Source organism: Giraffa tippelskirchi, chromosome 2 (genome assembly GCF_054371585.1).
Source record: "Giraffa tippelskirchi isolate mGirTip1 chromosome 2, T2T-mGirTip1v1.2.pri, whole genome shotgun sequence".
NCBI lineage: Eukaryota > Metazoa > Chordata > Mammalia > Artiodactyla > Giraffidae > Giraffa > Giraffa tippelskirchi.
Window position 1 is genome coordinate 95,402,131 of NC_137276.1, and position 13,410 is coordinate 95,415,540.

The 13,410-nt window shown below is 41.6% G+C and overlaps 1 protein-coding gene across 1 annotated transcript in view; it reads right to left on the reverse strand.

The window, feature by feature from the left end:
• Window positions 1-1,204: 1,204 nt before the first annotated feature.
• LOC145539042 (melanoma-associated antigen B4-like) overlaps window positions 1,205-13,410 on the reverse strand; it is a 31,794-nt gene continuing 19,588 nt past the window's right edge. The window contains exons 3-4 of the transcript XR_014077531.1: window positions 8,181-8,492; window positions 1,205-1,575 (exon numbers count right to left, since the gene is read on the reverse strand). The gene's annotated coding sequence lies outside the window, so the exon portion shown is untranslated. The remainder of the gene's footprint in view (window positions 1,576-8,180; window positions 8,493-13,410) is intronic.

The following is a 13,410-nucleotide window of genomic DNA, read 5'->3' on the forward strand; positions in this document are numbered from 1 at the left end:
CGGTAGCCCCCCAGATTCCTCTGTCCATGGGATTCTCTACGCAAGAATACTGGAGTGGGTTGCCATTTCCTTTTCCAGGGGATCTTCCTGACCCAAGGATTGAACCCATGTCTCCTGCATTGGCAGGCATATTCTTTACTGCTGAGCCACCAGGGAAGCCCCCTCATCCCCTACATCCTCGATCAAAAATACCAGTGTCTTCACCTCTACATATCTTGAAATAGACTTTACCTCTCTGACTGCACGTGCCAGAGCCTAATCCAACAGCCTCTGGTCTGGCATCCCTTCATGCAAGGATCCCGGAGAAGGCGATGGCACCCCACTCCAGTATCTGGCCTGGAAAAATCCCATGGATGGAGGAGCCTGGAAGGCTGCAGTCCATGGGGTCGCCAAGAGTCGGACATGACTGAGCGACTTCACTTTCACTTTTCATTTTCATGCATTGGAGAAGGAAATGGCAACCCACTCCAGTGTTCTTGCCTGGAGAATCCCAGGGATGGGGGAGCCTGGTGGGCTGCTGTCTATGGGGTCGCACAGAGTTGGACACGACTGAAGCGACTTAGCAGCAGCAGCAGCAGCATGCAAGGATCCTGTTCTTGGGTGGGAGAGGTGGGGGCTATATTCTTGTAATAGGCTGCACATGAGCTAACAATGGGCAAAATAACTTAATGTGCTATGAATTCACCAGAGACTGCAATGGTAAAGAATCACTATTTGGGGTGAGGAGGAGGAGCTAACTTATATAGGACTGTCAGAAAAGGCTGCACTGAGGAGGTAACGGCAGATAGAATCATCCAGAAAAGCAATATTCCTATTGCTGTGTTCTGTTGCAGAATTCTGCCACTCCCTCTTCAAGTGGTAGAGTCTGTTTCCTCCACTTGAACTTGAACAGGCGTTTCGGCTTGCAAAATTAATAACCAAGTACTATCTTAGTGATGCTGTGTGACTTCTTAGTCTGTCATAAAAAGACAGCACAGCTTCCACCTGACTTCTTTGGGACCCAACCAAGATCCCTTGCCCTCAACCCTGGTTTAACTAACAGGTGACTGCCAGTCCCAGTGGGCCAGCCATGGAAGTGAGCCACTTTAGAAGCAGTTCCTCAGTTGATTTGCCCCCGCTGATGCTGAGTGGAACAAAAATACATCTTCCTCCTGAAGCCCTGCCCGAATTACAGAGAGAGCGTAAGTGAAATAGATAGCTGCTCTTCTGAAGCCACTGAGTTCAGAGGCATTTCATTAGGGAGCAATAGTGCTGGGCTAAGTTCTAAATACTAAGGAGCAAATCATGAAGAAATCTTCACAAAGTATTTTAAGCATTGCCAGCAACAATGGCAATAGATCCCATGGCTCTAAGGCACACTGAAGGAGCAGGCAAGGCCATGAGGCCGAGGAGGGGAGCAGTAAGACGGATGGCTTCAGGGGAAGGCTGGAGACACATCATGCAGCGCCTCCTGCACCACAGTAAGAAGCTTGAAATATGTCAGAAGTTCTGTGGGAGCCTCTGGAGGGTTATGAGCAGAACGGTGGGAGTGGCTTGTCCCTGAGGGATGGCTCTTGCTGCTCTGGAGAGGGTGACCTGGAGCAAGGAGGAAGCAGGAAGACCGGTTAGCACATCACTGCAGTTGTTCAACTTGAATGCAAAGGTCACTAAGTGGTGAGGAGAAGAAAGTAGATTCTGGCCGTGTTTTGTAGACAATAGGTCTTGTTTTTTGTTTGTTTTGTTTTTGGTGTTTTTTTTGGTTTTTAATCAATTTTTTGATGGAAGTATAGTTGGTTTACAATGTTACATTAATTACTGCTGTAGAGCAAAGTGATTTAGTTATACATATATTTTTTTCCATTATGGCTTATCATAGGATACTGAACATAGTACTCTGTGTTATACAGTTGAACTTTGTTGTTTATGCATTCTATATATAAAAGCTTACATCTGCTAGCCCCAGCCTCCCACTCCACCCCTCCCCCAGCCCTCTTCCCCTTGGCAACCACCAGCCTGTTCTTTACATTCCTGATTCTGTTTGTTTCATGGACAGGTTCTTTTGTGCATATTTTATTTCATTTTATTTTATTTTTGGCTGTGCTGGGTCTTTGTTGCTGCATGTAGGCTCTCTCTAGTTGCAGTGAGTGCAGGCTCCTCTCGTTGCGGAACACGGGCTCTAGAGCACGTGGGCTCAGCAGTTGTGTCACATGGGCTTAGTTGCTCCTCAGCGCATGAGATCTTCTCAGACCAGGGATCAAACTCGTGTTCCCTGAATTAGCAGGTGGATTCTTGACCACTCGACCACCAGACCACCAGGGAAGTCCTGAGCCATATTTTATATTCCACATATAAGTGATATCCCTGGTGGCTCAGAGATTAAAGCGTCTGCCTCAAATGCAGGAGACCCGGGTTCTATCCCTGGGTCGAGAAGATCCCCTGGAGAAGGAAATGGCAAACCACTCCAGTATTCTTGCCTGGAGAATCCCATGGACGGAGGAGCCTGGTAGGCTACAGTCCACGGGGTCGCAAAGAGTCAGACATGACTGAGCAACTTCCCTTCCCTTATAAATGATGTCATATGGTACTTGTCTTTTTCTCTCTGACTTACTCATTTAGTGTGATAATCTCTAGTTGCATACACAATAGGCCTTGTTGATAGAGAGGATGAGAGGTGAGGAATAAGGAAGAATGAAGGTAAACTTTTAGGTTTTTCTCTCAAGCAGTCAGGTGAATTACAGTGTTATTGGCTGGAAGGGGAAGGCTTGGGGAGGAGCAGGGTTGGGGTGGGAAACTTCCCTTTCCCTGAGGATATCCTATTTCAATGTAGTTGTAAAAAACATTTCAAGCAGCTTAAATAAGCCTCACCAAGCAGTTAGCGGCAGGCGAGTACAAAGCTTCTGCTTCTGGTGGAGTTGGAGATTCTGACAACTACTTGACTTTCCTTAAGAATTCCTTTCTGGGGACTTCCCTGGTAGTCCAGTGGCTCAGACTCCATGCTTCTAATGCAGGGGGCCCAGGTTTGATCCCTGGTCAGGGAACTAGATCCCACATGTCATAATTAAAGATCTCCCATGCCACAACTAAGACCTGATGCAGCCAAATAAATAAATAAATATTTAAAAGAAAAAAAAAAAGAATCCCTTTATGTTTGTTTGCCTACATAGCTTTAAGATCCTCTATGCAGAGTCTGGTTGTTATAATTACTATGGCAAAGATCCCAGTTGGAAGCTAAAACACACTCAAGGGAGGAAATGGAACTCACATGTAGGGGACCAAGCCAAGCACTTTCCCTAAACCATAATCCATTAGCCAGTCTGGAGACGAGTCCCTGAGTGACCAAGAGGACAGGACCACACCTTAGCTGCCTACTGGAAGAATGACTAAGAAGAGTTAAGGGAAAGAAGGATGAACTTCTGAAAGGACTCAACATAGGCAGAAGACCTAGACTGCTGGAAGCAGCTGCTGGATCTCCTACAGGAACGGGGAGAAGAAAGGGTCATGGGGCTCCCCAGGAGGAGAGGAAGCAATCCTAGGTGAAGCCATACCAAGATGTCTCCCTTACTATTTCTCTCCAGCCCCAGTTTTGAGATCTTGCTTGATGCACTCAATTCCCTCCCTCTAGAGAATGCGTCTCTGAGCTCAGAAGGAAACTCGCTCTTCACCTGATCTTCACTGAGGGTCATTCACTTGTCCAGGCTTCATGGAGATCACCTCACAGACCCCAGGTTGGATGGGTCAGCAGGCAGAAACTGATATCCAGTCAGGCTCTGTATACATGCAAAGAATAGGCAATCACAAACAGCAGGGACAAGGGCACTCAGTGACCTGGATTGTCTTTGCTGGTTCCCACTCAGACTCCCAATTCCACTGACTCTTCTCTCCTGTATTTTTCATGCTTGCTTCAACTTTCCTCCCCGTTGTCTCCTCCATGGGCCCACAGTACTTGCTGCCCAAATATCCTTCTTCCTATTCTCTCTCCAAAATATGGCAAACGGTCTCAAAAGTAACTGTGAGCCATCAAACCACCAAAGATAACTCATACCTGGGAATTGCATCACTTATTCATTCAACAATTATCTGTTCAGGTCCTACCATGGGTGATTGTTAGAGAGGTTATTGCAGTAATCCAAGTAAGACATGATGGAGGGTTTCCCTGGTGGCTCAGTGGTAAAGAATCTGCCTGCCAAGCAGGAGACATGGGTACGAGTCCACTCTGGGAAGATCCCACATGCCTCGGAGCAAGTAAGCCTGTGTGCCACAGCTGTTGAGCCTGTGTTCTAGAGCCCAGGAACTGCAACTAGTGACTCCATGTGCCCCAAGTACTGAAGCCCGTGCACCGAGAGCCCATGCTTCACACCAAGAGAAGCCACTGCAGTGAGGAGCCCACACACTGCAACTAGAGAATAGCCCTTGCTCTCTACAACTAGAGAAGAGCCCGTGCAGCAACCAAGACCCAGCGCAGCCAAAAAAATAAAGAAAAAAAAAGGACTTGGACCAGTATGATCGTAGTGGAGGTGATGAGAAGTGGGTGGGCTCTGGATGTATTGTGAAAGATAGAGCCAACAGAATTCCCTGAAGCAGTGGACATAAAGTATGAAAGACGAAAGAAGAGAAAGATGCTTCCAAGTTTTGGGCCTCAGCATTTGAAAGGGTGGTGTTGCCATTTTCTAAGAGGAAAAACATCGAGACAAGCAAGTTGAAAGTATTAAATCAAGGGCTTGATATTTGGACATATTAAATTTGAGATGCTTCTTTAGACATTTTAATGGAAGTATTCAATTAGCAGTCTGGGGTTTCTGAGAAAGGTCCAAACTGCAGATAAAAATTCTTAAAACCTTATCCTACCTTGCTCTGCTCACAAGCAAAAAGAAATGTTGGAAACATAAAGAATCTGCAAAATTTCAAGCCACACATATCAGATGGCATAGACCAGCCAAGATATCTAGAAATATTGTGGTTGGCAGTGTCTGACAGAGTTGGTGAACGACTTCTCTCAGAGATGATCATGTATCTAGAGTTCTAAGCTCCCATAAATGGGCACCATCATTGTAACAGTCTGCAGTGGTCCCCCGCCCCATAGAGACTGAAGTAGGATGAATTTTACCCCCCTAAATGAAAATGGACTGATGGCCTTTCTGGATCTCTTCTCTCCCAAGGTCAATATCACTATTTAAAACCAAACACCTTTTCCTCCTTGAATAAACTTTCTCCTCTCTTCCTGCACTTTGGCCGATTCCTTCTTCTACTTACAAAATAAAAGCTATCATCCACATTAATGAAGACAAACAGAGGGTAGGAGGAAGGGAGTAGGGAATAGGGCATGACCATACCTAGTAATAACCAACCTTTTTAATGTGTATTAAATTTTTTTTAAATTTATTTTTAATGTGTATTAAAAAATTTTTTTGCAGCTTCTCAAATTTATATAATAAACATACTTGCTTCTTTTTTTAATTTATTTTATGAAGTAGAGTTGATTTACATTGTTGTGTTCATTTCTGCTTTTCAGCAAAGTGATTCAGTTATACATATATAAATTCTTTTTCTTATTCTTTTCCATTATGGTTTATCACAGGATACGGAATATAGTTCCCTATGCTATACAGTAGGACCTTGTTGTTCATCCATTCTATATACAATAGTTTGCATCTACTAATCCCAAACTCCCAATATGTCCCTCTCCCACCCCTCCCCGCTCAGCAATTTCAAGTCTGTTTATGAAAAAAGTTTTTTTGTTCCTGTATGCAGATCTTAGTTCCCCCAACCAGGGATCAAACATTCACCCCCTGCAGCAGAAGCACTGGAAGTGCTGAGTCAACCACTGGACTTCCAGGGAAGTATGATAGCTCATTTCTTTTAAGCACTAAATATTTCATGCACTGATGTACAATGTACCCATTGTATGATGTACCGCTGCCTATTTACCCATTTACCTACTGCCTTCCCTAGTTGATCATTCATCTGGGTAGCTCTCAAGATGCTTTTAGTATAGTCTCCCTGACTTCAATATTCTGTAGTTTCCTTATGAAAAGTTTAGATGTGGATTTATTTTTATTCTTGAGATTCAGTCTTTTCTAAATCAGAGGATTCATCATCAATTCTGGAAAATTTCTCAAGCATTTTGTCTGTGAATAATATTTCTTTTTCATTTTCTCTATTCTTTTCTGCTGAAACCCAGCGGTCTATACGGAGACTTTCTCATTGCATAGTTCATGCTTCCTAACATCTGTTCCTCTGTCTTGCATTCTAAATAATTTCAGCAGCTGTATCTTCTAATTTATTAATTCCCTTTTCAATTACACTTAATTTGCTTTTTGACCTGTTCATTTAGTGTTTTATGTATTTGTTTGATTTTGTTTTGGCCATGCCACATGGCTTGTGGGATCTTAGTTTCCCAACCAGAGACTGAACCTGGGGCCTCAGCAGTGAAATCATGGAGTCCTAAACACTGGACTGCCAGGGAATTCCATATATTTCTTAACTGTAAAGAAAAACCACATAATTGAAAATTTACCATCTTATCCATTCTTAAGAGTACACTTCAGTAATGTTAAGCATATTCACATTACTGGTACAACCAGTCTCCAGAAATTTTTCATTTCTGTAAAACTGAAACTCTATACTCATTAAACAACTCCCCATTTTCTCCTTCCCCTGGCAGCCACTTTTCAACTTTCTGAAACTATAAATTTGACTAACTTAAATACCTACTGTAGGTAGAATCACATATACAGTGTTTGTCTTTTTGTGATTGGTTTATTTCACATAGTATGATGTCCTCAAAGTTCATCCATGTTCTCCTGGGCATATACCTGGAGAAAACCATAATTTGAAAATATATATGCCCTCCAATGTGCATTGCAGCACTATTTACAATAGCCAGGGCATGGAAGCAGTCTAAATGTCCATCAACAGAGGACTGGATAAAGGTGATGTGGTACATGTATACAATGGAATATTACTGATCCATAAAAAGAACAAAATAATGCCATTTGGAGCAACATGAATGGACCTAGAGATTGTCATACTGAGTGAAGTAAGTCAGACACAGAAAGATAAACATTATATGACATCTTTTATATGTGGAATCTTTTTTTAAAAAAAGGGTACAAATAGCTTCTTTACAAAATAAAAGTAGAGCAAAACAAACATTGTTATGGGGGGAGGAGAGGAGGGATAAATTGGGAGATTGGGATTGACATGTACACACTACTATATATAAAATAGGTAATTAATAAGAACGAGATGTACAGCACAAGTACCTCCACTCAATACTTTGTAATAGCCTATATGGAAAAAGAGTCTAAAAATAAAAAGTGGATAAATGTATATGTATAACTGATTCACTTTGCTGTACACCTGAAGGGAACACAACATTGTATATCAACTATACTCCAATAAAATTTTATAAAGAAAAAAATTCATCCATGTTGTAGCATGGATTTCTTCTTTTTTAAAGCTGAATAATCTTCCATTGTATGTATATACCACACTTTATTTATTCATTCATCCATTGGTGGACGCTTGGGTTGCTTCCACATTTTAGCTATTGTGAATAATGCTGCTGTAAACATGGGTATGAAAATATCTCTTTGATACCTTGCTTTCAGTTCTTCCAAGTATACACTCAGAAGTAGGTTTGCTGGATCATATAATTCTAGTTTTAATTTTTTGAGGAACTGTCATACTGTTTTCCACAGAGGCTGTAACATTTTACATTCTTAGCAATAATGCACAAAGCCTTCAATTTCTCCACATCCTCATCAGCACTTGTTATTTGCTGTGTTTGGAGTTGTATGAAGTTTGTTTGAGGAAGAATAAAGCACAATTGTCCTGGATCAATAAACAGGACAATTTTGAGATTTCTCGTTTTTTAGAAAAGTCTCCAACTACCTCATTCTGCTTAAGTTTTCATTGGCCAATCTGAGCTCTTGGCTCCTAAAAGGGAGGTTTCCCAGATGTGTGAGAATAACTAGTGGGGGAGTATTTCCCCACAGCTTCTGGAGATCAGTCTCCAGAGAAACTGGAAGACTTGAAAACTTTTCTCTGGAGAGAAGTTGGGGGAAGAAGGAATTTCTGAACAGCTAAGGAATATTCAGCCCCGTGGAATACACAACTACTTCCTCAGGGTTGAATAACTTTCTTTATTCCCTTCCCTTCAAAGGACAAGAATTCCTCTACCCTTGTCAGAAAATTGATACCTGCTGTGTTCATCTGGAGGAGGATCCTAATCAGAGAATATTCAGTCTGTAGAAAATGGAGACTTCCTTTGGTGGAAAGAAATCTTCACTGAGAATCTGCAGCACAGAGCCCTGGATTTCAATTCTGGTGCTTTATTTAGCTCAGAGGTTTGTGATGTGAAGTTCCTCCAGGAATTTCCTTGTTCATGGAATGCAGCTCACCCACCTGCTCTGAATCCAAGGCAGAGAGGACAGCTCTCAGAATGCTCTGAATGGCTCTTCCAGTTCAATGATGCCTTGCTCTTTTATCGTTTACAGCACTGAAATGTCCACCTGTATGGAAACTGTCTATTATTGTATGGTTATTTCCACCACAGCAAGCCAGGCTGTGTGTGATCCCCACTCAGGGAAGTACATAGAAATAAAATGACTTGTGCTAAGGTAATGAGACTACTGGGTGGGAAGGGGTAAAGGTATGCACAGCATGAGAGTTCCTTTTAAAAAGATAGTTCAACATCCTTGTTAGGTTTTCTATTTAATGGTAATATTTAAACACAAAGTAAAAATTATTCAAGTCTTATAAATAAATTATTCCAGTTTAGGTAAGAGAGCAAAATGTGAAAAAAAACACCCATCTACCCTCCATCACTCAATAATGTATTGCCCATTGTTGTAGGCTGGGTATCCCAAGATATAGGTCAAGGAAACTTGTGTGCGAGTTATTGGGAAGTACTCTCAGAAACATCTGGGAGGGAAAGAGAGGAGCAAGATGAAGCCAAGAGAAAACTTAGGTTGCCAAGTAGTTGCAGGTTGCAACAGAGGTGGCAGCAATCCCTGGGGGGATCTCTGAAGCTAGGATTGCCCTTCATCACTGTGCCAAACTGAGGCAAAAGGGACATGCATTTGTACTACATAAGAGCCAGTCATTGGATGCAATCTGTCCCCAGGGAGGAACTTCGGCTTGGCAGGGTAGCTACATGCAGCTGAAGGCAGTGTCTGGAGAGGCACTCTGTATGAGCCGGCAATAGGCAACATTTCTCGCAACTGGGTGAAATGTATTGGTCCTAAGAAACGGCATCCGCAGAACACCACACAGTATCCAGGACATCCCTACCCTTCTAATCTCTCCCCCAAAACAAAAGCCATGACATTTAAACATGTGGCCATGACATTTAAACATGTATCCCTCCAGACCTGTGTTTTTGAATTCATGTATATTTTCATACACAGGCATATATGTACGTAACTTTTAATTCAAGAGGTTCATAAGATGCATTGTTTTATTGCTTTCTTCACTTGTATTAGAGTTCTTTCCATTAAGGTACAAATAGCTCTTTTTCTTGCTCTATGTCTCTCTTTATCTTAGACAACTGCATATTTCATATTGCAGATGTTCAGTTTTATCAGATGCTATTTTGACATCTATTGGAATGACCATAAGGTCATCCTCAAGCTTTGAGTCTCAAAGGTTGTTCAAATTGAAAATCAAGAGTAAAGAAAAGAACATTTTAAAAAAATGATCAATAATGAGGAGAGCTGCCTTATCAAATAGCTGCTGCTGCTGCTGCTAAGTCGCTTCAGTCGTGTCCGACTCTGTGCGACCCCACAGACGGCAGCCCACCAGGCTCCACCATCCCTGGGATTCTCCAGGCAAGAATACTGGAATGGGTTGCCATTTCCTTCTCCAGTCCATGAAAGGGAAAAGTGAAAGTGAAGTCGCTCAGTCGTCCGACTCTTAGCGACCCCACGGACTGTAGCCTACCAGGCTCCTCCGTCCATGGGATTTTCCAGGCAAGAGTACTGGAGTAGGGTGCCATTGCCTTCTCCGTATCAAATAGCAAATCATAGTAAAAAACTGGTGTTGGAGGGGCTTCCTTGGTGGTTAAGAATCTGCCTTGCAACACAAGGGACACTGGTTCAAACCCTGGTCCTGGGGAGGGGGGTTCAGGATGGGAAACACAGGTACACCCATGGCTGATTCATGTCAATGTATGGCAAAACCCACTACAATATTGTAAAGTAATTAGCCTCCAATTAAAATAAATTAATTAAAATAAATAAATAAACAAACAAAAAACTAAAAAAAAAAGAAAAAATCCCTGGTCCTGGAAGATCCTATATGCCATGGAGCAACTAAACCTGTCTGCTGCAACTACTGAGCCCACGCATTGCAACTTCTGAAGCCCACGTGCTTAGAGCCTGCGCTTCTCAACAAGAGAATCCACTGCACAATGAGAAGCCTGAACACTGCAGCAAAGAGTAGCCCCCACTTGCCATCACTAGATACAACTAGAGAAAGTCTACTTGAAGCAACAAAGACCCACAGCCAATAAATAAATAAATAAATCTTAAAAAAAAAAAAAAAAAAACTGGTGTAAGAAAACTGAATATTTAGAAATTATGTTCTACTTCACACTACATGCCAATAAAAATTCTAGACAGATTTAACAGTGCAATATAAAAACCCAAGAAAGTATTAAAGGGACTTCCCTGCCAGTCTGGTAATTAAGACTCCACACTTCCACTTGAGGGATGCAGGTTTCATCCCTCCTTGAGGAACTGAGATCCCATATGCCTTGTGGCCAAAAAACCAAAACTTAAAACAGAAGGAAGGACTTCCCAGGTGGTGCAGGGGATAAGAATCCTGTCAATGGAGAGGATACTGGTTCAATTCCTGGTCTAGGAAGATTCCACATGCCACAGAGCAACCGAGCCCATGTGCCACAACTTTTTAGTCAGCCCTCTAGAGTGTGGGACTTCCCTAGTAGCTCAGCTGGTAAAGAATCCATCTGCAATTCAGAAAAGCCCAGTTTGATACCTGGATAAGGACAATCCCCTGGAGAAGGGATAGATTACCCACTCCAATATTCTTGGGTTTCCCTGGTAAAGAATCTGCCTGTCAAGGCCATATATTGTTATCCTGCTTATTTAAGTTACATGCAGAGTACATCATATGAAATGTCAGGCTGGATGAATCACAAGCTGGAGTCAGGATTGCCAGGAGAAATATCAACATCTCTGATATGTATATGATACCACTCTAATGGAAGAAAGTGAACAGGAACCAAAGAGCCTCTTGATGAAGGTGAAAGAGAAGAGTGAAAAAGCTGGCTTAAAACTCAACATTCAAAAAACTAAGATCATGGCATCCAGTCCCATCACTTCATGGCAAATAGATGGGGAAATGTGGAAACAGTGGCAGATCTTACGTTCTTGGGCTCTAAAATCACTGTGGACAGTGAATGACTGCAGCCGTAAAATTAAAAGACGTTTGCTCCTTGGAAGGAAAGTTATGACAAACCTAGATGGCAGAGACATCACTTTGCCGACAAAAGTCCATATAGTCAAAATTATGGTTTTTTCTAGTAGTCATGTATAGATATGAGAATTGGACTATAAAGAAGACCTGAGAATTGATGCTTTCAAATTGTGGTGCTGGAGAAGACTCTTGAGAGTCCCTTGGACAGCAAGGAGATCAAATCAGTCAATCCTAAAGGAAATCAACCCTGAATATTCATTGGAAGGACTGATGCTGAAGCTGAAGCTCCACTACTTTGGCCATCTGATGTGACGAGCTGATTCATCGGAAAAGACCCTGATGCTGGGAAAGATCAAAGACAAAAGGAGAAAGAGCAGCAGAGGATGAGATGATTAGATAGCATCACCAACTCAGTGGACAAGAATCTGAGCAAACTCCTAGAGATAGTGGAGGACAGAGAAGCCTGACGTGCTGCGGTCCATGGGGCTGCAGAGTCGGACACAACTTAGCAACTGAATAACAACAACACAATCTGTAGGAGAGATATAAACATCCAATACAGATATGAAAAGTTACTCAACCTTCTTAGGAATCAGAGAAATGTGAATTAAAACAGCATAAAATGATTTGGGGGGAGGAGGACAGAATTAGCAACAATTTAAACATCCAATAATGTCCATTACTGGCAAAGCTATGGAAAAATGGGTGCTCTGTTTTGTTGTTGAGCAGAAAATAAATTGGTAAGTCTTTTGGAAGGCAGTTGAGCAAGTTCTATCCAGAATTTAAGTGGATAGATCTTTAGCCCATAAGTTCTTTGTCCCTAAATTGATCCTAAAGATACATAGATGTACACAGGTTAGTACATGCGATAATATTGAGTGCAATAGAGTTTGTAATTGAAAAATATTTTTTGAAATAAACAACATTAATGAGAATATTTAGTCAAATTACAATACTCATGTATAAAATACTTTACAGCAATTTAAAAGTGATAGACCTAACATTGAGAAGTCTTCAATACACACTGTTAAGAGAAAAAACTTTGATCATACATTTAAATACATATACATATGAGTGAGTGCCAAGTAGCTTCAGTCGTGTCCAGCTCTTTGCGACTCTATGGACTGTAGCGTACCAAGGTCCTCTGTCTGTGGAATTCTCCAGGCAAGAATACTGGAGTAGGTTGCCATTACTCCAGGGGATCTTCCCAACCCAGAGAGCAAACCTGCATCTAGTACAACTCCTGCATTTTGCAGGCACGTTCTTTACCATTAGCATTGACTGGGAAGAGCCCATATATACCCATGCATGTCTACAATTACAATAAAATTTTATCAGCGGTTATAAATTTGGGGGGGGGGACTGGTATTGATTGAGTGAAATGATCCTTTCTTTTTTTATATGCAGTTATCTGTGTGATCTGAACACTTTACAGTGATCCTCCAATACTTTCGTGATTTAAAAAACAACTTAAGGGAATTTCCTGGAGGTCCAGTGGTTAGAACTCGGTGCTCTCACTGTCAATCCCTAGTCATGAACTAAAACCCCATAAACAGAGCAGCAAAATAAAAAAACTTTATAAAGGGAAAAGCTAATACCTACTGACAGAAAGGATATAAAGAAAAAAGTGAATCACTTTGCTGTACAGCAGAAATTAACATAACATTGTAAATCAAGGACATTTCAATAAAAATAATTTTTAAAAAAGAAAAATTAGCTGTAATCGCATATTAAAAGACGAATCTATTAACAAGCTAATGTTAATCTTTTCAGCTCCTTCTCTTTGTAACTAATTTTTTAACCAAGGAGACTGAGTGGTATTTAAATTTTGTTTACCATTCTTGCTTTAACTTTCTCTAGAGTTTATCTCTAGTGTCGAATTCTCCCTCTTCCTTTGAAGTCACTATCTTCATTGAGGCTCTGCCAGGACTCTGTCCTGCTGACAACTTGAAACTCCAGATCCAGCCCCAGGGCACAGGAATAGCCCAGCAG